Below are 23,190 nucleotides of genomic sequence, written 5' to 3' on the forward strand. Positions count from 1 at the left end.
CGCATACTAGAGTCGACTCTCTGCCTATGTAAACAGATATCTGAAGCTTAGGCATGGATGCTGATGCTTCAAGATTCAGATTGAAAAGCATCGTAGAGAGTGTGTCCCCTTGTCTGATTCCCAATTGCTCAGTTCTCCATCTTCTCGCACTGCATCCTTGAAACCAGCCAATGTAGCTTGAATAAGTGAGATATACTTCGATGGAGTACCAAGCAGCAGCAGATCATTTAGCATTTGTGCTTTATCGAAACTATCAAACGCCTGCTTGAAGTCTAGGTAGAGGTTATGAAGCTCAGTGTTATATTGTAAGTAGGTTGTTTAGGTTTTTGTGTTGGTAACACCACGTAGCTATCTGTATGAAAATCACTGACTGTGCTGTGTGCAGTCTCTGGCTGGTTGGCATTGTTGGAATAGTCGCTATTGTAGCGTTGTGCAGTTGGAGGTGAGCCGCCAGCAGTGGTGGATGTGCAGAGAGAGAGATGCCAGAGTTTTGAGGGGTTGCTATAAGCGGACGAACTGGACGTGTGTCCACCAGAAAACGGAAATTAGTAAAGATTGATGTCATGAATGATAGGTATATATATGACGACTTTTGAAAATTATTAAGGTAAATACATTGTTTGTTCTCTATCAAAATCTTTCATTTGCTAACTATGACTATCAGTAGTTAGTGCCTTCAGTAGTTAGAATCTTTATTTAGCTGGCTGTACTGGCGCTCGCTGTATTGCAGTAGTTTGAGTAACGAAGATTTTTGTGAGGTAAGTCATTCATGAAACGTGTAGGTTATTGTTAGTCACGACCATTCTTTTGTAGGGATTACTGAAAGTCAGACTGCGTTGCGCTAAAAATATTGTGTGTCAGTTTAGTGATGATCAGAATAAGTAAAGAGAGAAATGTCTGAGTACGTTCAGTTTTGCTCAGCTGTTTGAAAATCAAATAACGTAAGAGGTTTATCAGCATAGTCATTCATAAATTTTTCTAAGGGGAGGTTTCATAAATTCTAAGGGGAGGTTACAATATGCCTTTTCATGTATTTGCCCCAACACAAATATCTGGACTGTCGTTCATCTATTAGGCCGAAATACACACTCGTACTCCCCCAGAATCTCTTCTGCATATGGTGCATTATAGGTTATATTCAGCAGGGTAATTCCTCGGCAATTTGAACAGAAGGTCTTGTCTCCTTTCTTGTGTTTTGCTTGGATTGCACTCAGGGTCCATTCGTAATCTACTTAGCTGATTTTTTTAATGATTTTGCCGCGCGGGATGTGTGTAAGCTTAGGGACTGATAACCTGCGCAGTTGAGTCCCATAAGATTTCACACACATTGGACCGTTTAATGATTTTAGGCGCAAGATTTGTACAAAAATATATATACTAGTTTCCCAAACATACTGTGAATACTTGGCTTCATTTTATTGACTAAATAACTAATTATGAAATATTTTCTATCGTAATAAGCAGTGAAATGATCTTTCAAAAATTACCATGCAAAATAAAAACAACATCCAATTATAGTGTGGAATACAGCGAATCAACCACATCCGTGTATTCTGGTTGTCATGTGATGCTGCACACTACTGCATTGATTTGCTGATATTTTCATAGTGATGCCCAACAGGTGGCAGCACTTGCACATGATGACAAGGTTAAATGGTTCAAATGGCTCTGAGCACTGTGGGACTTAACATCTGTGGTCATCAGTCCCCTAGAACTTAGAACTACTTAAACCTAACTAACCTAAGGACATCACACACATCCATGCCCGAGGCAGGATTCGAACCTGCGACCGTAGCAGTCGCGCGGTTCCGGACTGAGCGCCTAGAACCACGAGATCACCACGGTCGGCGATGACAAGGTTAATACTGGTATCTGTTCTTTCGGACATGCTCTATCCATCTGAACCACCGAGGACACAGAGGATCGCGCGACTGCAGGGATTTATCTCTGGCACGCCTCCCGCGAAACCCACATTCTCAGCGTATTGTCCCGCACTACATTCGTAGTGCCCCCGCCCATTATAGTCATTACTCGTGGCGCGTTGTCGATTCCCGTAAGAGTTCGGGCACTGTTTGTTCATTCGCACGGAAGAAGAAGATGGTATCTTAGTATACAGGGTGTTACAAAAAGGTACGGCCAAACTCTCAGGAGACATTCCTCACACACAAAGAAAGAAAATATGTTATGTGGACATGTGTCCGGAAACGCTTACTTTCCATGTTAGAACTCATTTTATTAATTCTCTTCAAATCACATTAATCATAGAATGGAAACACACAGCAACAGAACGTACCAGCGTGACTTCAAACACTTTGTTACAGGAAATATTCAAAATATCCTCCGTTAGCGAGGATACATGCACCCACCATCCGTCGCAAGGAATTCCGGATGCGCTGATGCAGCCCTGGAGAATGGTGTATTGTACCACAGCTGTCCACAATACCAGCACGAAGAGTCTCTACATTTGGTACCGGGGTTGCGTAGTCAAGAGCTTTCAAATGCCCCCATAAATGAAAGAGGGTTGAGGTCAGGAGAGCGTGGAGGCCATGGAATTGGTCCGCCTCTACCAATCCATCGGTCACCGAATCTGTTGTTGAGAAGCGTACGAACACTTCGACTGAAATGTGCAGGAGCTCCATCGTGCATGAACCACATGTTGTGTAAAGGCACATGTTCTAGCAGCACAGGTAGAGTATCCCGTATGAAATCATGATAACGTGCTCCATTGAGCGTAGGTGGAAGAACATGGGGCCCAATCAAGACATCACCAACAATGCCTGCCCAAACGTTCACAGAAAATCTGTGTTGATGACGTGATTGCACAATTGCGTGCGGATTCTCGACAGCCCACACATGTTGATTGTGAACATGTACAATTTGATCACGTTGGGATGAAGCCTCACCCGTAAAGAGAACGTTTGCACTGAAATGAGGATTGACACATTGTTGGATGAACCATTCGCAGAAGTGTACCCGTGGTGGCGAATCAGCTGCTGATAGTGCCTGCACACGCTGTACATGGTACGGAAACAACTGGTTCTCCCGTAGCACTCTCCATACAGTGACGTGGTCAACGTCATCTTGTATAGCAGCAACTTGTCTGACGCTGTCGGTTATCGTCAACTGCACGAAGAATTGCCTCATCCATTGCAGGTGTCCTCGTCGTTCTAGGTCTTCCCCAGTCGCGAGTCATAGGCTGGAATGTTCCGTGCTCCCTAAGACGCCGATCAATTGCTTCGAACGAGTTCCTGTCGAGACATCTTCGTTCTGGAAATGTGTCTCGATACAAACGTACCGCGCCACGGCTATTGCCCCGTGCTAATCCATACATCAAATGGGCACCTGCCAACTCCGCACTTGTAAACATTGCACTCACTGCAAAACCACGTTCGTGATGAACACTAACCTGTTGATGCTACGTACTGATGTGCTTGATGCTAGTACTGCAGAGCAATGAGTCGCATGTCAACACAAGCACCGAAGCCAACATTACCTTCCTTCAATTGGGCGAACTGGCTGTGAATCGAGGAAGTACAGTACATACTGACGAAACTAAAATGAGCTCTAACATGGAAATTAAGCGTTTCCGGACACATGTATACATAACATCTTTTCTTTATTTGTGTGTGAGGAATGTTTCCTGAAAGTTTGGCCGTACCTTTTTGTAACACCCTGTATATGTAGTTAAGGCTCACCGGTCACTTGACCATCTTCTTCTTCCCTGTGAATGCACAAACAGTGCCCGAACTCTTACGGGAATCGGCAACGCGCCGCGAGTAATGAGTATAATGGGCGGGGGCACTACGAATGTAGTGCGGGACAATACGTTGAGAATGTGGGTTTCGCGAGAGGCGTGCCAGAGATAAATCCCTACAGTCGCGCTTTCCTCTGTGTCCTCGGTGGCTCAGATGGATAGAGCGTCTGCCATGTAAGCAGGAGATCCTGGGTTCGAATCCCGGTCGGGGAACACATTTTCATCTGTCCCCGTTGACGTATGTTAACGCCGCTAAGGGTGTTCATTTCATTGTAAGGTTAAACTATCACAAATCTGTACTTTATGTTTCCATTGCGAAAAAATACTTCTGTTGCAGCTGCGGCACAGTAAACGTTAGTGTACGCAGCTGTAGTCAGAAGGTCCGAATGGTTTAAATAACCGAGATTGCGAGGGTGTGTTACTGAAAGACTTTTCTGATTATTTATGTCCTGAAATCTGGCGTGGTATTCAGTTTAAGGGTGAGAGGCAAACGCAAATAATAATTAGTCTGACGAATGTCGTAGAGCACAACAAAGAAAGGCCACAGTTAAAAGTCACAGCTAAATCCATGCGAGAGGCGAAAGTCCAGATTGGGACTTGCACTTTTCGAGAGACGAGTGGGAAGTACGGCTAATGCTGAAGCATCACAGAGGCGGAAGGGCCCGGACAGAACGGGAGCCCAGATAAGTCCGCTGTGGGCACACACACACACACACACACACACACACACACACACACACAAGCTCTACCCGGCCGACTGACAGCCGGACCGCACGCACATCGGGTTTGGTTTCCGCACGCAGCGCCGCCGCCACCGCCGGCCCTGTGTGGCCACCCGGCCGTTACCCGCCGGAATTAATCGCCTCCCACACGCGTGCGTGCGTGTGCGCGTGTGAGTGCGTCAGACTGGAGTGGAGCGCACGAGCGGCGCTTAAGCGGGCGCGCCGCAGCCGCAGCCGCAGCCGCTAATCCCTCGGCAGGCTCCAGCGCTCTGTTCGCAGCTTTCCGTCTCCATGGCGCTGTTAACGGACGGACCCAGTATGTGGCAGTCGCCGCTCTGTGCCTACATCTCACCACTGCCACCCCAGGCAATTAACACCCACTAGTGTGACAAGGGCCTCATCAACACGTTTCTTATAGTTCTTCCTCAATAAGCATCCATGTAACTCACCCTGCGTTGTGACTGGTATTCGCGTAGAAATTCCAGTCTCGGTGCCGTAATCAAAAATGTTGAAACACGATCTCGTAACAGACTCCGGATGAAGAACGAAAAGCAAAGTTCACCACCATAAAATGGTACAAATGGCTCTGAGCACTATGGGACTTAATTGCTGTGGTCATCAGTCCCCTAGAACTTAGATCTACTGAAACCTAACTAACCGTAGCGGTCGCGCGGTTCCAGACTGTAGCGCCTAGAACCGCTCGGCCACTCTGGCCGGCATAAAGGTGGTGGTTGGTACTGTGTTGTCTGCAGAAAAGTACTAATGGCACAATGGCTCGTTTAGCAGGTCTCTGTGACTTCAAACGTATAGTAGTCGTTGCATGTCACCTGAGTAACGAATCCATAAGGGACATTTGTACCCATCTAAAGTTGACCAAGGGTACAATTAGGATTGTGAAGTGGAAATACGAAGGAACAACCGTAGATAAACCGAGACGAGGCAGACCTCATTCACAGACAGACAGGGATCGCCAAGCACTGAAGAGTGTGATCCTAAAAAATCGCATGAAATCGGAGGGGACTGTGCGGCTGATCCCGGCGGAGGTTCGAGTCCTCCCTCGGGCATGGGTGTGTGTGTTTGTCTTTAGGATAATTTAGGTTAAGTAGTGTGTCAGCTTAGGGACTGATGACCTTAGCAGTTAAGAAACATAAGATTTCACACACATTTGAACATTTTTGAAATCAGTGGAAGGAATCACTCGTGATATGCAAAGTGGTATCAGCAGTCTGGTCAGGTTAAGTAGTGTGTCAGTTTAGGGACTGATGACCTTAGCAGTTAAGAAACATAAGATTTCACACACATTTGAACATTTTTGAAATCGGTGGAAGGAATCACTCGTGATATGCAAAGTGGTATCAGCAGTCTGGCCAGGATAATAACAGTGCGTAGGTAGTTGAAGAGACTGGATGGCAATAGTCGAGCAGTCTTCATAAAGCACACATTTCTGTAGTCAATGCCAAGCAGCGCTTGGCGTGGGGTACCGAAAGTGAATAACTCCCCTACTGTGGTCATCTTCAGACCATTGAGTAGGAACCTCTTTCTGTTGGAGAATTTGTAGCAGTTCTGAAGCGAATGCCGTGAAGTGTTTCCTTCAGTTTAGAAATAGAATTGAACTCACGAGGGCTTAAGTCAGGGAAGTGTAGTAGGTGGAATAGCACTTAGCAGCCCCATCAGTCAAACAAATCAGTAACAGCTTGCACTGTACGTGCTTGAGTATTGTCCTGCAAAATGATGGTCAGAGCCTGCAGGAAGAGTCATCACTTCTGTCTCTTTGCTGTTTATTTTAGGAACACAACCTACGACCTGCTTAGAAGTGATGACACTTTCTGCTGGAACTGACCATCATTTTGCAGGACAATGCTCAAGCACGTACAGTGCAAGCTGTTACTGATTTGTTGACCGATGGGGCTGCTAAGTGCTATACCACCTTCTGCACTCCCCTGACTTAAGCCCTCATAAGTTCAACTGGCTTTCTAATAGGCCATCCGCCACAGAGGCTAGAAGACGTTGCTCTACAGACTGTGGTAGCAATATGAAGGCTGCCGCACCGAGACCCGAACTCGGGATCTTTGCCTTTTTGTGGGTAACTGCTCTACCATCGTCACAGGTGGAATTAAAGCTGTGAGGACAGGGCGTGAATCGTGGTTGAGTAGCTCAGTAGGTAGAGCACTTGCCCCCGAAAGGCGTGTTCGAGTCTCGGTCCGGTACACAGTTTTAATCTACCAGGAAGTTTCGTATCAGCGTACACTCCGCTGCAGAGTGAAAATCTCATTCTGGACACACTGTGATACGCAACAACGTATTACAGCAGCCACTCGGACATCGCCATTGAAATGATAGCACATGTCCAGCAGTCGCTCCATAACACACACGTCCGGCAGTCGCCCCATAACAGGCTGGAAGTGTGTATTGGCCACTGCCGGTGGTCATTTTGAATACAACCTGTGAGGGTCAATAGTCTCGTTACTGCTCAAAATTCAATTAGTGTGTGCACCTTTGTTGTTCCTTAGCGTGTGTTACCACAAGAACGGCACAATGTCATTTTGAAAATACGGCAACTCGTAAAGAGTCCTGCAACGAACACCATTGACATTCTAATTTATTCTACTTTTAGTTTCTTAACGTCAGCAGGCATTGTTCCATTTGAGAAAGCGAATGTTTACGCAAAAATACACTTACTAACTATTATTACAATCTGCTGAGTGGCTAAAAATACGAGCCCCTAAGTACCAATCCATTCGGTTTAAATTCCAAACCAATAGCGCTTCCGATTTGCGGTGGAAGTTTTAGGTGATGGACCCTATATACTGATGCTGTCTAATTCAATATTTCACAGATAATCAAATATAAAACTATGAATGGTTCACAAACTTCCTATAAAACATTTTCAAGTCTCGATCGCATTTAACGTAAATTTTATTTGCAAGGTGATGACAAATTTAGATGGCTTAACTACTGAAGTGTTGGCAGAAGAGCCAACACAGCGTTGCTAGAGGAGGTCGAAATGCAGGCTGTTAAGCTCACGCAGATTGGCGTGAGGTCTGGAACAAGGTAAAGTAATTATCCTATAAAGAAAAGAACGTAGTTCTTGGAATACTTAACTTTAATCCAAAATTGTAGAACATCTCTCTTGACGGTACATGCTTCAAGATAAATATCAATTGAATACGGCGCCTTGCTAGGTCGTAGCAAATGACGTAGCTGAAGGCTATGCTAACTATCGTCTCGGCAATTGAGAGCGTAATTCTCAGTGAACCTTTCATAGCAACGTCGGCTGTACAACTGGGGCGAGTGCCAGTACGTCTCTCTAGACCTGCCGTGTGGTGGCGCTCGGTCTGCAATCACTGACAGTGGCGACACGCGGGTCCGACGTATACTAATGGACCGCGGCCGATTTAAAGGCTACCACCTAGCAAGTGTGGTGTCTAGCGGTGACACCACAACTACCGTCTTCAGACCTGAGAGCAGACAAATCAAAAGAAAAACTGCAGTAAGTAACAAGTTACGTAAAAATTGCTACTGGATTACTTTCAAAAATTTAAATGGAATTAACGTGTCACATGTGGTATTACAAATGCAACTTGCAGCGTTCAACACCGTTGCACTGGTCATACCATTCTATTTTACCTGATCATCAGGTAAAAATCGGTTATACTCAGCCTGAATCGAACACAAAGGCAAATATATTATGTGCTGACAAACGTTTGTCTGTACATAACGAAGAGAAAATTTTATAAAATTAAAAAAATTATAGATGGTTTTTAAAATTTTAAAATTCTCAGAGGAAAAGCAGTGACACTCAAAATGAGCAACAAGAGAAGCACCATGCCGGGCAGGACTCCTCGCGATATTTCCGCAATGAGGCGTCCCCCGAACGGCTCCATCTGACTGACATCTCCTATGTTCTTTGCTGTTCCGATGCACGATCGAAGCAGACGATTATTTCTGCCATTTGACAGCCACAAATTTCTCCTCACTTTCAAAATTTCGCGGGAAGCCCTCAGAATATTCTCCAAAAGCTCATGTTGTATTTCCATGAACTGACTAGAAGTTTGCCGGCCGCGGTGGTCTAGTGGTTCTAGGCGCGCAGTCCGGAACCGCGGGAATGCTACGGTCGCAGGTTCGAATCCTGCCTCGGACATGGATGTGTGTGATGTCCTTAGGTTAGTTAGGTTTAAGTAGTTCTAAGTTCTAGGGGACTGATGACCACAGATGTTAAGTCCCATAGTGCTCAGAGCCATTTGAACCATTTTTTTGACTAGAAGTTGGTAATGGATGGGCTATCACTCCGATTGTCTTTGAATTCGTATAGGCGCAAAATGCAACTCGCTCCCACGCTGTGTACGGTAATATTGTGGTGGCACTTTCTCTGTGTATGCTTTGAGGAAAGGCCGAAGCTGTTTCAGGCTGTTTCTGGCTATCACACCCCCCAGTGAACAATTGTCTCTTTCGCACAGCTGTGAGCACACACCTTATACAGGGTGTTTCAAAAATGACCGGTATATTTGAAACGGTAATAAAAACTAAACGAGCAGCGATACAAATACACCGTTTGTTGCAATATACTTGGGACAACAGTACATTTTCAGGCAGACAAACTTTCGAAATTACAGTAGTTACAATTGTCAACAACAGATGGCGCTGCGGTCTGGGAACCTCTATAGTACGATATTTTCCACATATCCACCATGCGTAGCAATAATATGGCGTAGTCTCTGAATGAAATTACCCGAAACCTTTGACAACGTGTCTGGCGGAATGGCTTCACATGCAGATGAGATGTACTGCTTCAGCTGTTCCATTGTTTCTGGATTCTGGCGGTACACCTGGTCTTTCAAGTGTCCCCACAGAAAGAAGTCACAGGGGTTCATGTCTGGCGAATAGGGTGACCAATCCACGCCGCCTCCTGTATGTTTCGGATAACCCAAAGCAATCACACGATCATCAAAATATTCATTCAGGAAATTAAAGACGTCGGCCGTGCGATGTGGCCGGGCACCATCTTGCATAAACCACGAGGTGTTCGCAGTGTCGTCTAAGGCAGTTTGTACCGCCACAAATTCACGAAGAATGTCTAGATAGCGTGATTCAGTAATCGTTTCGGATCTGAAAAATGGCCCAATGATTCCTTTGGAAGAAATGGCGGCCCAGACCAGTACTTTTTGAGGATGCAGGGACGATGGGACTGCCACATGGAGCTTTTCGGTTCCCCATATGCGCCAGTTCTGTTTATTGACGAAGCCGTCCAGGTAAAAATAAGCTTCGTCAGTAAACCAAATGCTGCCCACATGCATATCGCCGTCATCAATCCTGTGCACTATATCGTTAGCGAATGTCTCTCGTGCAGCAATGGTAGCGGCGCTGAGGGGTTGCCGCGTTTGAATTTTGTATGGATAGAGGTGTAAACTCTGGCGCATGAGACGATACGTGGACGTTGGCGTTATTTGGACCGCAGCTGCAACACGGCGAACGGAAACCCGAGGCCGCTGTTGGATCACCTGCTGCACTAGCTGCGCGTTGCCGTCTGTGGTTGCCGTACGCGGTCGCCCTACCTTTCCAGCACGTTCATCCGTCACGTTCCCAGACCGTTGAAATTTTTCAAACAGATCCTTTATTGTATCGCTTTTCGGTCCTTTGGTTCCATTAAACCTCCGTTGAAAACTTCGTCTTGTTGCAACAACACTGTGTTCTAGGCGGTGGAATTCCAACACCAGAAAAATCCTCTGTTCTAAGGAATAAACCATGTTGTCCACAGCACACTTGCACGTTGTGAACAACACACGCTTACAGCAGAAAGACGATGTACAGAATGGCGCACCCACTGACTGCATTGTCTTCTGTATCTTTCACATCACTTGCAGCGCCATCTGTTGTTGAAAATTGTAACTACTGTAATTTCGAAAGTTTGTCTGCCTGAAAACGTACTGTTGTCCCAAGCATATTGCAACAAACGGTGTATTTCTATCGCTGCTCATTTAGTTTTTATTACCGTTTCAAATATACCGGTCATTTTTGAAACACCCTGTAGTACCCGGCCTGGGACGCCGTTAGCTCTGCGAGCCTTCTCACGCCGTTCTAGTGCCCTCGAGCGAATACATGGAAACTTCCCGATAGTCCGTTCCTCTGTCACCCAACATTCTAAGCTTGCAGTTCGCTTTTCTCACCGCGTTCCAGCAATGGGGAATTTCTTGAACTCGGCACTCCATACTTCACAAGCCCTGTTCCTCGATCCAGAGACTTTCAGATAATACAACAGCAGTAACGACATTTATGGTCACTTAGGAATATGTGGTTCACCATTTACGTCTCAATGTACACAAATACGCCATAATTTCTCTTTCCAGTTCAGTACCTCCTCGTCTGTTATTCAATCTACGCTTCCAAACTTCAGCATTATTCTGTAGCACCACATTTCAAAAGCTTCTGTTCTCTCCGTGTCTAAACTGTTAATCGTCTACGTTTCACATCTATACAAGATTACACTCCCGACTAGTACCTTCAGAAAAACTTCCTATCACTTACGTTCAGCTTCATTCTTCGCCCAATTGTAAATACTGTTTGTATTCGTTACTGGCCAGATTTGGTTTTTATGCCAATGTCAAGCAGTAATAGCTACGCAAGCATGCCTGTCACATAGCTATTGATTGACCGGCAGATGGCAAGAAAACAAAAACGAACAACAAGAAGTAGCCTGTACGCTCCATGTAACTGCACTAAAATTCATAGCAGTAATTCGAACGACACTTGCTGTAAGTGTGTCTTCTGTAAAATCTCACAGGAATCATGAAAAACACAGTATATTCATCACTGAGTGTACATGGAGGTGTGGTTTAAAAAGAAAATGGCGCCCAAGTGTAAACTCAGACTTGGTATTAATAGAAACCGCTACCTTGGTGATAATTAGTAACTTACTAATACCACTGTATAACAACTCATACAAACTACAAAAAACATACTCCTACATATGCAGAACATTGTTTTATTACTACCTCTCGGTAACCCTCAAGTGATACAGTATAAATAATATTTTACATTCAATAATTGATGAGTATTTGTTAATTTTTAGTCTCATTGGGTTCTCCTAGTCCATTCTATGTTATTATAGAATACTTGTAGGCGAGGGGCGGTCAAATGAAAATCGAACTCTCCCCACAACGGGCTCATGGAATGGTATCATGCAAAAGTAGTCTCCACAAACGTTAAGACTTTCATCCCACTGGTTGGTGAGATGACAGATTCTTGTTTCATAGAACGCAGCAGCCGATGACGGATCCACAACCGCATCCACTTGTGCTTTCCCTCATCTGACTGAAATTGGCGTCCATGCGTGTCTTTCTCCAAGTCGCCAAAGATATGAAAATCACACAGTGAAAGATTTGGGCTGTATAGAGGATGTTCCACCGTTTGCCAGTCAAATCGCTGAGCGTTACCTTCGCCCAGTAGGCAGTGACGTTTGGAAGGTAGGAGACGAGGTACTGGCAGAAGTAAAGCTGTGAGGATGGGTCGTGAGTCATGCTTGGGTAGCTCAGTTGGTAGAGCACTTGCCCGCGAAAGGCAAAGGTCCCGAGTTCGAGTCTCTGTCCGGCACACAGTTTTAATCTGCCAGGAAGTTTCATACCAGAGCACATTCCGCTGCAGAGTGAAAATCTCATTCTAAAATCCATAGGTGTTAACACATCTTCCGGTAAGGTCTTGATGAGCTTCTTGTTCGACTGCAGGTACCGTGTGTTCGTCGAAATCCCCGAGTGTGGAACCACTATCAAAGCACAGCCCTATGAAGACACTTTTCACAAGGTGCGACACGCGACAAAGTAATAACGTCCTGGAATGCTGTCGGACAGAATCATTATAGTGCCCGCCACCAGACGAAGGCTACGCTTCAGCGATTTGGGTGGGACAGACTGCAGTATCCTCCGTACAGCCCAGATCTGACACCTTGCGATTTTGACGTCTTTGGCGACGTAAAGAAAGAGATACGTGGACTTCGGTTTCAGTCGAACGAGGAAGTGCAAGAATGGGAGCTGTTGTGTACCCGCCACCGACCGACTACTTTCTACGAAACAGGAATTGATCATCTCACCTCCCAGTGGGATAAATGTCTTAACGCGTGTGGTGATATCTTTTGAATCGAATTATTCCATGGTCCGGCTGTGGCAGGTGTTCCATTTTCATTTGAGTGTCCCTGACAACTTTCACAACGTCATCCCTTGTGGATTAATATGAATATATTGCACAGCCCCAACCTAACGTAACTCAGCAGAAGCTGGAAGAAAGGATAGAGGAAAGCTGAAGTTCTGCCTCAGTACATGAGTCTCAAAAACTTCAGAATACTGCCTGCGAAAGGTAGAGACGTGTGTTAGAGATCCAGAGGAGGATACATGTTTTGCTACATTTATTGTACTCTACAATTGTGAATCTTGAAGTTTTCCTGGCATAACGAATATTCAGTGAGATTTCAGGATTACATACAGATGACGTCAACATCTTGCCATGACATTGCGGCTGAGCTATTTAGCCAACTTCTAGGGAGATTTAAGGTGGAGATTGCTGGTAAACGTAGCTAATTTCATACCAAAAAATGGTGCTGTGGCGCATTCGAATGGGTTAGTGCTACACGATCTCCCACTATCGAGTTCACCAACCTCTGTATAAAGATGTTCCATCAGAGGCACGAAGGCGCACACCTAGTTTTGATATTGCAATCATGCCCTCTATCAAACTGCGGACTCACATAATTAATATTCAGTGGTCAAAATTATTAACTCTGAACAGACGTGTCATTAGGCATAAAATTTTGTCTTTTGACGATATTATCCTGTGTTATCGAGTTGAAACCTACCATAACGATTAATAAGCTCACTTTACCATTATGTTGAACCAACATCCCAGCCATGAGCAAAGACTGTAACTTTTCTTGGCTCGCTAAAGGATGATCTCAGCTTGTGGAAAGTTAGTCTACTGAATATCATGTAAGTGCGGTAAAAGCTACATTGGTCAGACCACATGAGCAATACATGAAATCTGCATTTAACATGATCACCACACTTCAATTTCACACGCAGTTAGTCAGCCGTAGCCAACCATTGTGTCTTCTCAGTTCTGCTCTGCAACGAAAATCTTGGCTATGATGCATTACTTCTGTGAGTCACTTCAATGAATCTGTCGAAATACGTTTGGCGAAGATAGTATCAAAGGTAAGGCGTGGGGTTTGGTGCTTTTTTTAATATGTTAAGAAAGAAAATTATGTGCCTAATGGCCTGTCTGTAGTCGAGACGGCATAAGAAGCTCCCTGACGGCTCATGGTGCTGTTGCCAGCTTTCAGCAGTACAGAGCAGTTGCAACACTAAGGCGTTGCCAGAGACAAAATCGCCTTACGTTATTGGTCCGCGAAGCTGTCACAACAGTCCAAAAATGTCAGGGGTCAATTTTCGCCGACTCAACTACAGCCAGATTATTGTCCCGTGCGCGACTTCGATATGAAATAGAAAGCGAGGTGTGATCTCTTGGCTTTGTGCCGAAGCAAACGTTTCCTTCGTGTCCACAGGGCGCACGCAGCTCTTTTTGCGTGAGTCCACTCTCAGTCGTTTGCCACCGGTACATGCAGGATGGCCAAACAAGGACCATCTTGTCTTTTACACCAACGTATATTCCCAAAATACATGTCGCTCGGATCTGGTGGGATACGGATCCTGGAACTTGATCTGCTGTTTGCTGCTAGCAGAATACACCGGTAAATTAGTATTACTGACAAGAGAACATTACTTTGTAAGTAGGCTGTTTACGTTTTTATGTTGATAACACCTCGTAGCTATCTGTATGAAAATCACTGACTGTGCTGTGTGCAGTCTGTGGCTGGTTGGCATTGTTGGAATATTTGCTTTTGTAGTGTTGGGCGGTTGGATGTGAACAGCGCGTAGCGTTGCGCAGTTGGAGGCGAGCCGCCAGCAGTGGTGGATGTGGGGGGAGAGATGGCAGAATTTTGAGAACGGACGATCTGGACGTGTGTCCATCAGAAAGAGTGAATTTGTAATACTGTATATCATGAACTGATGTATATATATATATATATATATGATGTATGTATATATATATATATATATATATATATATATATATGTATATATATATATATATATATATATGATGTATATATATATATATGATAACTTTTGAAAGTAAATACATTGTTTGCTCTCTATCAAAATCTTTCATTTGCTAACTATGCCTATCAGCAGTTAGTGCCTTCAGTAGTTGGAATCTTTTATTTGGCTGGCATTATTTGCGCTCGGTGTATTGCAGTAGTTCGAGTAACGACGATTTTTGTGAGGTAAGTGATTCATGAAAGGTATAGGTTATTGTTAGTCAGGGCCATTCTTTTGTAGGGATTATTGAAAGCCAGATTGCGTTGCGGTAAAAATATTGTGTCAGTTTAGTGAATGTCTGAGTACGTTCAGTTTTGCTCAGATGTTTGAAAATCAAATAACGTAAGGGGTTTACCAGCACAGTAATTCATAAAGAATTTTCTAAGGGGATATTTCACCTTATTTAACAATAATACAGATTTTTCTCCCGCACTCGGAAAGAAAACGTCCGTGCAACATCAATTGACACGTTACTTTACCAGATTTCGATACTGCCATAAGGGCATTTGGTGTTTCAAGAAGAGATTCTCCAATTACGTAAGTCTGCAAGCTTTCGTGGCCGTTGTCACCAAAGTTAAAATATTCTGGGTTGTTGGACCGCGTCCTATTTCCTTCTAAAATTATGGTCATTTGGACTGCTTTGTTGGGATGTTCTTCAGGATGTTTCCGTTCCACTGTTTTTCCAACAGACGGGTCGAAACGTCGATTATTTTAGATGGAAATATTCCTTTAACACTATGAAAAAGCGGGTGGTCAGTGTAAAATAACCATTTTGGGCATCCTACATGAGGACGATGAACTTGTTCATCTGGTGATCCCAAAAGACTCTACGGGACAGGACAGCCGTTGGATGTATGTGGCTTTCGATATTGGAAGAACTAGCGAGAAAATTTTCAGATCTAGTTCTGTTGAATGACAATGATGTCAATATCCATTTGAGAAACAATATAATCAAGCTGCAGTCACTAGCACATAATCAGTTCTCTTCGTCAAGTCTTACCAAATAACTGAAATAAACATAGTAAAAAGAGAATATTTAGAGGATCGTCCGTCACAGTCTAAGAAGTCTGGTCGATTTTGTTTAACATTCTCTTGTCAATCGTGTGAACTACGTAAAGAAATTTCGTTCATTTTATGCGCACAGTATACAAAAACCTTTATGGTTTAAGTATTTCTTTACAGATTATCATTACCGTAATGATTTTGTTTCACGATAATTAGCTACTTACAAATTTCAGCTAACGCGATACACGTATGAGAAACGGTAATAAACTAAAAAGTAAACAAAAAATATGAATGTAGAACGTAAAATTACAGTTTAAAATATAAAATAAGAATAAGTAAAATGAATAATTACAGTAATAATATACATTTACATGTTTTAATTAGGAACACTAAAAGTACTCCACCAGCACACTGTGTATAGCTTTTAATAGTAAAATGTTATTTGAGAAACCAGCTTTACTACACATGAAAGGGGGTGGTGTGACAACTTACTTCATTTGTGTTATTACAAAAGATTCCGTTTTCCAAATTAACTGTTGTTGGTGGAGTATTTTACAAAAGTAAAAATTATTACAAAAATTATTGTTAAGATATTAAGAACGCTCATTACATTTCAACTTTTATATGAAACACATATTTTATGTATCATGGTATCGAAGATATTTCCTCTGAACCGGGCCGGCCGAAGTGGCCGTGCGGTTAAAGGCGCTGCAGTCTGGAACCGCAAGACCGCTACGGTCGCAGGTTCGAATCCTGCCTCGGGCATGGATGTTTGTGATGTCCTTAGGTTAGTTAGGTTTAACTAGTTCTAAGTTCTAGGGGACTAATGACCTCAGCAGTTGAGTCCCATAGTGCTCAGAGCCATTTTCCTCTGAACGTAATATGTTAAAATACGTTTCCGGGTGTGTTTTACCCCCGGAAAGTGAAACTGGGCAAAAACAAAAACCTGCGTATCGCATCATATTGACCGCTCTACATACCCTGGAAGTTTCATAAAGACTGTTTATTTACACTTGATAATGTTCCCTCGGGAAGCCGGCCGTTGTGGCCCAGCGGTTCTAGGCGCTGTAGTTTGGAACCGCGCGACCGCTACGGTCGCAGGTTCGAATCCTGCCTCGGGCATGGATGTGTGTGATGTCCTTAGGTTAGTTATGTGTAAGTAGTTCTAAGTTGTAGGGGACTGATGACCTCAGATGTTAAGTCCCACAGTGCTCAGAGCCATTTGAACCATTTGTTGCCTAGGGAGCTTCTGTTTGGACTTGTTTGGTGAGCGCATAGTGTGTAGACTGTGGGAAATGTTCTTAGGACCTATCTCCTTTGATACAGAGTTCTTTACGTTATGTGTTTCAGATCTGAGCTAAAGTCGATTTTATTCGACGAGTTTTCCAGTTCCAGTTTGGCTAACTTACACAACTAAAGGTTTCTGTCTGCGTATGTCACTGTACTTCTTGCTCACTGAGATTGAACCCAGTTTGTTTATGAAAATTACTTGTGCTTGTCTTATGTAATTTATTTTTGGTGTCGAGGATTAACTCTGCTGAATGTTGTTTACTGGAAGACTTGTCGGCCTTGTTGTTTAAATTTTATTTATACATAGATTTGTTCATTTGGATCCATCCTAAAGGGCTCAATCAATATTTCTCTGAATATAATTGCCCATTGGTTGTTTTCATATGATGGGCGTAGAGGTGTCAGTTGGTGAGTTGAGCAAATGTTACCGATGATTGATCCTTTCGAACTTATGTTAAGCGAAATCTTTTCTGTCTGTTTTGGTAAGGCCAGATTCCATACTGTGCTTCATTCACTTTGAAATCGAAGCTCTACATAGCGTACAAGGCTAAACCTCAACTGAAAGTTTCCCAATTTGCAAGTGGAAAAAAAATGTGTGTGAAATCTTATGGGACTTAACTGCTAAGGTCATCAGTCCCTAAGCTTACACACTACTTAACCTAAATTATCCTAAGGATAAACACACACACCCATGCCCGAGGGAGGACTCGAACCTCCGCCGGAACCAGCCGCACAGTCCATGACTTGCAAGTGGAAATCTGTTGCTTGTTTTCTTATATTCCTTTGGGTTATGAAATTTCAAGTGCCTCGTAAGAAAAGAAAAACAGTGTTTTTACAAATTATTAAGTTTATTCTGGGAGACGTGTTATTTTTCCTTGCCTTGGCACCTTAACACTCCCACCACCTAGCTTGCTAGCACATTTAATTCATTTTTGACAGTTTGTTCGAAATTCGAAAGAGGGAGTACATATTTGCATACGCGTGCATTCTCAGATGGAATAACATTATACAAATTGCGGTGAAACCGGTAGACGCTGGTACCACAGAGGTAAGCTACTCGCATGGCCCTTCGCGCCAGTTCTCGATACAAAGTAAATGACGAAAAACAGAGACCTCCGGTGTCAAATTCAGCTGAGGTTGCCATAATGAGATTTTCACTCTGCAGCTGAGTGTGCGCTGATATGAAACTTCCTGGCAGATTAAAACTGTGTGCCGGACCGAGACTCGAACACGGGACCTTTGCCTTTCGCGGGCAAGTGCTCTACCAACTGAGCTACCCAAGCACGACTCACGCCCCGTCTTCCTTGGGTAGGTCAGTTGGTAGAGCACTTGCCCGCGAAAGGCAAAGGTCCCGTGTTCGAGTCTCGGTCCGGCACACACTTTTAATCTTGCAGGAAGTTTCAGCTGTGGTTGACTGAAGCAGAGACATTGCGGAAAAATTGCCGACGTCATCTGGCTGCAATCCCAAAACTGTAATAGGTGGCATGCAACAGATAACGTTTAGTCTAACACCATCTGCTCCGTGCTCCCTTTGCAATATCCCAGATGTGCGCCAAGCGAGAAATAAGGAAACGTTCAGGTTCGCTTATTCTTTACCCCATCGTGCTTCTAGGGCAGCTCACAAAACGCTGTGTGACGAAAGGAATTTCAGTCGATGTCCCGCCGCAGTTTCATGCTCGGCTTCCAGGCGGATAGGCAAATTTTCGCCGGCGCACGAGGTCCTCCTTTCTGCAGCCATTACTGTTCGCGGTTACTGCGCCAAGACCTCGGCATCTCCGGCATTACGAAAGGCTCGGTTCGTCACAATGGATTTCCGATACTCCTATGGTACGAGGAGGTTATTTTACGGTTCCCTGTACCGGCATGCACCCGGCACATTAACACTGGTAACCGTTTTCGCAGCAGCGGAGCAAGAACAGATGCATGTAGAAACCGATTTACGCCCCCACACAGAGTGCGCTCGCAGCATGTTTTGAAGACAGATAATGTGCGAGGGCTGTTCAGTAAGTAATGCCCCAATTTTTTTCTCTGAATATATTTATTGTTAAGAGTCAGAATTTGGTGAAAATATACATCAACATGTCTTGTACACTTCCTACTTTTCTACGTAGTCTCTATCACATTCTATGGCCGTACGCCAACGTTGTGGAAGAGCATGTGTTCCCTGCTGGAAAAAGCTCTTGTCCTGTAGGCGAAGCCATGTTTTCACTGCGTGACTGACACACTCTCGTCGTCTTCAAAGTGTGTTCCCCGTAGAGAATATTTAAGCAGCCCAAAGAGCTGGAAGTCTCAGGGTGCCAGGTCTGGACTGTAGGATGGATGAGGCAATTATGTCCATCCCAAAAAAAATGGTTCAAGTGGCTCTGAGCACTATGGGACTCAACATCTGAGGTCATCAGTCCCCTAGAACTTAGAACTACTCAAACTTAACTAACCTAAGGACATCACACATATCCATGCCCGAGGCAGGATTCGAACCTGCGACCGTAGCGGTCGCGCGGTTCCAGACTGTAGCGCCTACAACCGCTCGGCCACTCCGGCTGGCTGTCCATCCCAATTTGGCGATGTGTTCTCGGGTACTCAGACTTACATACGGGCTTGCATTTTCTTGCTGGATTATTATCCGATCGAACACATCTGAAGCGGTTCTTGAGTTTATTCAGAGTCCTCACATATGCCTCTAAATTAATGGTTGACCCTCTTAGATTCGCATCCACTAGAATAACGCCATCACAATCCCAGAAGACTGTCACCATGACTATTCCGGCAGAAGGGGGTTGTTTTGAATTTCTTCTCTTGTGTGTGAATGAAGATGATGCTACTCCATGGACTGACTTTTTGTTTCCGGCGCAAAGTGGTGCACCCAGCGTTCGTCCCCCGTAACGATCCGTCGGTCTTCAAAACGCTCCAACAATTCAGGTGAAAAGCCCTTTCTTTGAATCTTGTAATCCTCCGTGACCATTCGTGGAACCCATTGTGAGTACCTCTCTGAATATCCCAGAATCTCCATCATTGCAAATGCTCACCGACAACTGTAGAGCCAATTGTCGAGTTGTGATGCGCCGGTCGGCACGAATAATGGCATCCGCACTATTCAGCATGTCCGGAGCAGTGGCTGCAACAGGACGTCCCCAGCGTGGCTGATCGTGGAGCTCTGTTTCTGCATAACTTTCTTTCTCCATTGCCCAACTGTACTCCTATCAACTGCAGCATCGCCATACACTGCACACAAACGCTTATGGAAGTTCACCACTGTTTCTTTTTCTGCACATATTAATTCAGTAACAGCATGGTGACTGTAACGTGAGTCGTATATAGACACCATTTTGACGCTGTACTACGGCTCTGCCATCAGCCAGAACGGTTCGAAACTTCACCGGCGCAAGAAACGAACATCAAATGTGTAGAACCAACAAGGACGTTTGTCTATGTACAGTCGTGGACAAAACGAACGAGACCCCTCGCCTTTTCGTTATGCTGATCGGCACAGCTTTAAAGTCTGCTACACAGCATAACAGTCAAGGCGACGAAGTGCTACCAACACTATGCACAGCAGTGAAATTGAAAAACTTTTCGAACTTTGGCCGACTGTTTTAAATCGTGTGGAAGACTATATTGATGCTGATTAGTGTGTTAAACAAAACATGTAAATGTAAGATATAAATGAAAGGAGAAACGCTAATTAGTATGAACTGTACTAATAAAAATGAATTTCAGCTTATCGAGATAACATAACTGTTTTAGTAAGACCAACTACCCCACATCGTTACGAATTAGAAAAATATTATGCGCATTCGACCGCGAAACGGTCTGTGTCAACATTCAGACCAGTCATACTGGATTGCCGTTGCTGACCTACCATGAAAGTGTGCAAATTTAGCAATGTGTGAAGATTCATAACCAAATTCAGTTAAAAATAACCCAGTGCCACATTTAACTCAATTCAATTACTGACAGAAGAGGAAAAAGTAGGCACTAACACGTATGAAATTCTACAAGAGTTTCATATCGACATCCACAGGGCGCCAGTACAGAATAAAGGTAGCAACGAAATATATTGGGGGCGCGAGAATTTCTTAAAATTGCTTTACTGATAGTCTATCTGCCTCCATCGAGATTAGAACCGAAAACAAACCAGACCTCCCTTGCAGTAGTATACACGTTTCACTACGCTTGCAGACAACCCAGGCAAACAGCCCTCTATTACTTCCCCAGACATGAATAAGCCGGCAATTTCGCAATGAAAATGGCAAAATGATCTGCAGTTTCTGTTGCATAGAGCTTTATGGACCCAAAAACATGAGTTTTATACCTTTATGTCCCCGCTTATGTGACATTCATTCGGGATGTTTATAGAAATAACAAAGTACTGTTATTAGCGAGTAAATTTAGTAGAATAATTCTGCATCACCCCAGGAAATAAACGGCGACATAGCTGCCAAACGTATTCTACAATGTTTCAAATCCTCCATTAGATTCACCACAGCTAGAAAACGTTCATTAGCCGAAGTATTTCTTAAGCTAGCTAGCAATGGGAATTCTCGCACTTCTAAAACGAGGTGGCATTAATACTGGACTCTGAATTGCAATGTGTATAGGCAAATGGATTTTATTTGCATTCCTGTAAACATGATTTGGATCGAAAGCGTAGCTACGATTAATATGCTGATGTATCGACTGCAAGTAGAACATGTCGAATAAAGAGTAAGTGGAATTATTTATGTGGCCCTCATCCTCCGTAATTGTCGTAGCTATTTTCGTTGTTAGGATTTCGTCACCTAAATCGATAAAAATGAAACACACTAATCAGCATTATTATAGTCTTACACATGATTGAAAACAGTCTGACAAAGTTCGGGAAGTTTTTCAATTTCACTTCTGTACATAGTATGTTGGTAGCACTTCGTCGCCTTGCCTGTTATGCTGTGTAGCAGACTTTGAAGCTGTGCGGATCAGCATAACGAAAAGGCGAGGGGTCTCGCTCGTTTTGTCCACGACTGTAAATTAATGGCTTTTTTTTTTTTTTTTTAATGTGGGGATTTACTTATTGAACGACCCTCGTAAATACCTAAAGAGAAAACTTATTCTCCTCATTTACACCCGTTTTCCTTTTTTACATCTTGTACATTTTTTTTGTTTTCAATTTGTAACGTTTTCAGATTTAATTATGTTATATTTGAAACTGTTTGTAGTTTATTGTTGTAACATAACTGTCGGTCTGTGTAGTAATGAGAAAGTGTAGAATTGTTCAGATAAAAAAAATGAATGCGAGGATAATTCGGAAAAAAAACTTTTTCGACAAACGTGGATGCACCTTTGTAACATACGTTAAAAACCACAGAACTTTTATTTGAAGTTTTTGTATATATACTATTGTTTCAACAGTTTTCATTCAGAAATGTTAAGCTCAATTTTTTGCCAAGGTGATGCTTCACCCATTTGCCATATGGGCATGTATAGAAAGAAAGTCTCCCTTATGTTGCTCTGTACTACGACATATTCAAAGCCGATCTGTATCGAAGTGCATCACTTGGGTAGGGCCACCTTGTAAGAACATACTGTCAAACCGTCTACCCTGGTTGCGATTTCAGTGTCAACTAGAGGGCTCAAGTAGCAAGTAGCAATTAAAAGTAGGATTTAACGTTCAGCGCCGTGTGCCATCTGTTGGGCGATACTTTTACTTCATCCTACGAACGTTGTGTCTCATGCTGTGGACATATAACCCATGGCCGAAGAAATGAACCAAGAAGCTAATTTGCTGTCACAAATTTTTACCTAGAAGCAGGACTGATGTATTTGGCTGGAATATTAGAGTCTCCCTCCCCTACCCAGAAATCTTGGTTGTGTAGCGTAGCCGGAGACGTAGATTAGATTGAAACTTGATGATTTCATAATTTGATTGAGTTGGTGAAGCCAACGAATATGAATGCCAAATAAAGTTTGCAGTAACACGTTGACTCATAGTGCAGCTTAATGTTTACATTCGTGACGTATTTAAACACACTTAAGGCTCTTTTCGTCACAAAAACTAAAGCTGCAAGATAAATTCAGGAAACGTATATTAGATAATGGACACGGATCCAACGAATATGACGAATATTTTGATGCATATAATAGACGTCTATAGTAAAAAAAAAAAAAAAAAAAAAAAAAAAAAAAAAAAAAAAAAAAAACCTACGAAAAATGTCAGTTTATATTTGACAGTAGTATATACAGAGGATGAATATTTTTTCAACTCTGCAATACGCAGGTAAACTTTTGTTTATGTCTTCAAGTA

General features: G+C 43.5%; 1 non-coding gene across 1 annotated transcript; it reads left to right on the top strand.

Annotated features, from left to right (window-relative positions):
• Positions 1 to 3,893: 3,893 nt before the first annotated feature.
• Trnat-ugu lies at positions 3,894 to 3,967 on the top strand. The gene has a single exon. It is a non-coding gene; the product is annotated as a tRNA-Thr (tRNA).
• The last annotated feature ends 19,223 nt before the right edge of the window (positions 3,968 to 23,190 follow it).

The sequence above is a fragment of the Schistocerca piceifrons genome, chromosome 10, assembly GCF_021461385.2.
Source record: "Schistocerca piceifrons isolate TAMUIC-IGC-003096 chromosome 10, iqSchPice1.1, whole genome shotgun sequence".
In the NCBI taxonomy this organism is placed as follows: domain Eukaryota; kingdom Metazoa; phylum Arthropoda; class Insecta; order Orthoptera; family Acrididae; genus Schistocerca; species Schistocerca piceifrons.